Here is a 4,939-nt window from a genome sequence, read left to right on the forward strand (position 1 = left end):
TAAAAAACTTCTTCCCTCTTTTTTTTTTTTATCCCCCCCCCCCCATTAGTTGTTTTACATCATCTTGGCTGTGTGGGCTACAGGGCTTTGGAGGGGGACAAGGAGAAAGAAGGGACACCCCGCACGGGAACACTCTGGCAGTGCTGTGGTGTGGTGTTTTTAAGCCCCAGTTTTCCTTCCTTCCCACTAACCTCTGCCCAGACAGCACGCGAGTCTCTTACAGTGCAAGGCGTGATACAAACTCAGGTCAGAAACAAAAGGTTAACTATTTAGTACATTCTTGTTCAGTGTTTATATTCATTGTTGTACAAGGGTCCTACCCCTCCTGCCCTCCCCGCTTGTTCTGGTCGTGGCACACATTCACCCACCCATTCCCACACAGACACACAACCGTACATGTATTCTTTTTAAATTATTAGTTGGGTACAACAGCAGACATTAGGCTTTTGGGTCACTGATCCTTAAAAAGACTCTTTTAACCCTTCCACCCTCTGAACAAGAGCTGTGCCAGGTGCAGCTGGCGATGCCAGGCATTCCTAGGGTGGCCATCGATCACCTGGCTCCAGCCAACCCCAGCTCTTCACCTTCCTGATGGGGAAGCCCTTGTGGAGAAAAGCCCTCCTGGAGGGCACCTGGGCTGCACTTCACACCTCTGGTGAAGAAAACCACCCCCAACCAAAGGGAAGCCCCCGTGCTGTTTCCGTGGGTCTGGTGGGAAGCTGGGAGCTGGGGCCGGTGGCTTGGCAGGCAAACAGTGAAGCGTTGGCAGCTATGGAAACCTGTACAAGTCCAAGCTTGTGGCTTAAATCATAGACCAAACCTCAGAACAAAAGAACGAGTGAGCTTGTTTGTTCAGTTGCAGAAGCCTTGGTGAGAGGGGAAGGAGGGGCCATCAGGAAGTCGACACCCAAGGAGTCGTACCAGTTGCTCATCTTACCTTAGTTCCAGTCTAGGCCTTTGTTTAGCACTGATCCAACCAAACGATGGCAGGAAGAGGTGGTTCTGGGATGGAAATGTTTAAATCTTTTGAGTAAGAACAATGAATTAAAATATACTGATTGCTAGTTTTGACTGGAGATTTTTAAAAGTTTGTAGTGCTTTTTGCTTGTGTAGTTTAGGTCCCATTATCTTCTCTTGCCTCTGTCCCATAGTTATTTCTCCCTTTTGAAAATGAAAAAGACAAAAAAGTTAATTAAGAAGGTATTCTATGTAGGATTTTTTATTTATTTTTGTGATATCAGTTTAAATCACTGTAGAGATGCCCCATAATGAATTTAAATACTGAGATAAGGGTTTTAGAGTATGACAGGGGGACAGTTTTTGATTTTTTTTTTCAAACATTTATCTACCTCACTCTTATTTTTTTATATGTGTGTATATAAAAAAAATACATCTCACATTTCTCAGCAGCCAATAAATGCCGTTGATACTGGTAACCTCTCACTCCATATACCACATGCTCTAGGTTCTGGAGGGGAAGAGTCACTGCCTGTCACAGAGGGTCACCTCAGAATATTTGCCTCAATTCCAAGGGGTTTCTCCCAATTTTTTCAGATTTGTTGTTGTGAGGAGAAATCCAAGAGTTGTCTGACTTAGGGTGACCATTCTTTAAGGAAACACAGAGGCTTTCTAGTGTGCTGTCACAGCAGCCCTTGGGTCAGCAGCAAAATGCTGCATGTTTGGATGAGTGGAAACGCAGCTGACCTGATATGGGAACTTCAAATTGTGAGTATTTCCTGAAATCTGTTACAGAAAGCAAATGTTTACAATGTTTGAAGGTCTAGAAGAAATACTAAAGGGAATGGTCTTTCTGTTTGTCCTGTAGAATGGGCTAAGTCATTCCTGCCAGTTCTTGCTCAGATGTCACAAGCATCAGAAAGATACTTGGCTGAATCAGAACACAAAAATAAATTGGCTCATACATGATGGCATTGCTTTCTTGACCAAAACCTGTCACAGGCTGCCGATGATAATGCTACATCAAATTTACAGCTTTGGTCTTTGCTGCTTCTGTTTGATGAGAGCACTGATTTTTTTTTTTTTTTCCTTCAAAACTAACATTGAACTGATTTCTTTTAATGTGCCAGTAAAAAGTCAGTTCCCTTTTCTTCCCCTGTTTATACGCATTGTAGCTGTGGATTCTGATGGACCAGCCATCAAATTTTAATTGCCCTCTGACGGCGTGTAACTGGTTTACAAGCACACAGGACTAACAGGAGCTTGCCATCAACTTGATGTATAATGTTTCCTTTTTTCCAGCTCTGGCAGCTGTTTGTGCAGGTGTTGGTTGTGGTATCTGAGTAATGTGGTGCTTGGCTACTTGGAGTTGTACGCGGCCTCTTGGACACACAGCACTGTGGTTAATTACTACAGTTTGTCTTTGGAGGGAGCATTTCTCCCTAGTCCTGAGAAACCAGCAAAATTGGAAGTTTTCACTAGATTGGTTTTGTTTTCCATGTTTGATGATGTTCCAGTGACCTTTGGGTGCAGTGGCTGTTCCCCTTCCTTGCACATATTGATTACCACAACTGGAGATCCTCAGATCTTTCAGCTGGCTAGGAGGGTTTTGTTAAAACTGTCCAAGTTACTGGTTTGTAGAATTGTACATAGGTGGTTTTACAATGCATTAGGAAGAAACACTAATGACGTAGCATCACGAGAAGCATTTCAAAAAACACTTCAGTAGAAGACAGCCACGAGGCCTCGCATCCGTGTGCGTGATGGCAGTCAGCTCTCCTGGACCAAACCACCTTCATGATACCATTGCGTTCTGTGTTTGCAATTCAAGCTTAATTCCTTTTTTCGTTCTGTTTGTTTCCATAGCTTTTTTTGTTGTGTTTTGTGCATTTTGAATAGCTTTATTCACATGGGTTTTCATGCAGACTTCCCTTGGACAGTAAATCGAGTTGTTTGTGCATGTGAACAACTGAGAATTAATGTTGGCTTGATAGAGTCATAATATGGTTTGTAATGTTGTTCTTCCCTGAGACCACTGGCTTGTCTGGTATGGAAAATTTATTTAGAACTTCAGCTATGTTTGAATAAAGTTAAAGTAATCCAGTTTGTTTATAAATTAAACACAAAAGCCCACCCAGCCCTGAAAACCAGCATTTTGACGAATGGCACCATGATGTTTCAATGCAGTGGGATAACGAGTTGGCGTTGCCAAGGGGAGCAGGTGGCTGGGATTGCAGGGCTCGGCTCCGGGTCACTCCTCACTGGCATTTCAGAGTGCCCGTGGCAGAGGAGGTGGTTTGGTTGCAAGGGAACACGATTCCTGTGCAAACACAGCTGTGGCACTAAATCAGGTGCTCCTTGGGGGGATGATAAACCAGAGGCAGCAGCTGAGCGCGGTGCAAAGCGTGGAGCCACCCTGTATTACGCCCCTGCTCCTCCTAGCTGGTGCCAAGTACTGTGTGGTTCCAGGTGTGGCCGCACTGATGCTCCTCTTGGTTTTTTAAAGGAAAGAAAGCCCAGTTTGCCCAGGACAACTGGTGACCAGAGGGAGCTGCTGTCAGGCCCTCTGGGAGCTGCTGAGGGGTGTTCGGTACAATCCAAGTCTAAGCGAACACTCCTATTATTGGTGTAACTCTATACATATATATCTATATATACATATATATATCTGCATATGTATATCTATAATATAGATATATATATTTAAACCCTTTTCATTCCATTAGTACAAGTAACACTTGTTTCCTGTTATTTTGTTTGTCACCCGTGTATTCAATCACTGGGCTGAACAACAGTGGAGGAAGGTGCAAGGGATCCACTCCTTACTAACCAGTGATAAAGCCAGATATTGCAACTTAACCCGTGAGTAGATGTGCAGACAAGGATTGAAGAATGGTGTGTAGAAACAACACAAGTGGCCAGGGGTGCTGAAGATACAGAACTCAAGTAGGCAGGAGGGCTTCGAAGGACACCTCGGTTCAGAACTGGTTGCTCAGAGGTGCTGAACAGCCTCTGACATGGAGCAGCCGGGTCAGTCAGCATGGAGGAGTTTGTGGGGAGACACCTGAAAACAAAGGATGCAGCAATGGGGATTTACAGAGACACAGGGCTTGGCAGAAGTTTGAGGTAGTATCCTGAGCTTAATCTGTGGGACAGCATCAGCGCTCAGGTGTCACAATTCTCATCGTTGGTACTTGTGAATAAATCTCTGGACTTTGCAGCTGGAGCGGTAAATTCCTTACCAGAAACGTGACAGTGGTTGGTCATCGGCCTGTGCGGATCTGTCTCACCTACAGTCGGCCTGTTTTGCAAGTACCTTAGGACTTCACTAGTTTGTGTGTGTGCATATGCGTGTGTGCTCATATATTTTTTTTGGGTATGCGTTCCGTTGATTAGTAACCATTAATTAGCATTTTCAATAGGGCTTTAAGTCCAGTAGATTACGGGTAGTCAGTTGACAAAGATCTGGTTTACAAGAACTAATTAAATGTTTCATTGCATTTTGTAAGTACATAGAATAATTTTATAAAATGTTTGTAGTTTATAAATGCCTAAAATATAATTTAAAGGCACTTTTCTGTGTCTGTGTGTGGGTGTGTCTGTCTGTGATCAGTTTTTCCATGGTACCAGTTACTAGTTAGCTTTACAATATGCCAAAAAGGAATTGCTGACTTGTCCAATTCATGGCTTGTCCCTCTCCCCCGTCCCGCCCAAGCTTTGTGACCCAGTATACAGCGAGTGAGAAAAGGAGTTGGGAAAATGTTCTGTATCTTCAGTATCCTGGTCTTCCAGAGCCCTCTGGTTGGGGTGGGATCATCTTACCTGGTCATTTCACTTCACTGTCTAGGGCAGTTACCTTCATGGATTACAAGAACCTCACTGGTCAGGGAAACAGAGCAGGGTTTGCTGCTCCCCAGGCTCTCTGGGGCCGCTCAGCACCTGTGCCACGGGGGCCTTGTGCTTTGAAGGATGTGACTGCAGA

Source organism: Corvus brachyrhynchos, unplaced genomic scaffold, assembly GCF_000691975.1.
Source record: "Corvus brachyrhynchos isolate BGI_N302 unplaced genomic scaffold, ASM69197v1 scaffold200, whole genome shotgun sequence".
Lineage (NCBI taxonomy): Eukaryota > Metazoa > Chordata > Aves > Passeriformes > Corvidae > Corvus > Corvus brachyrhynchos.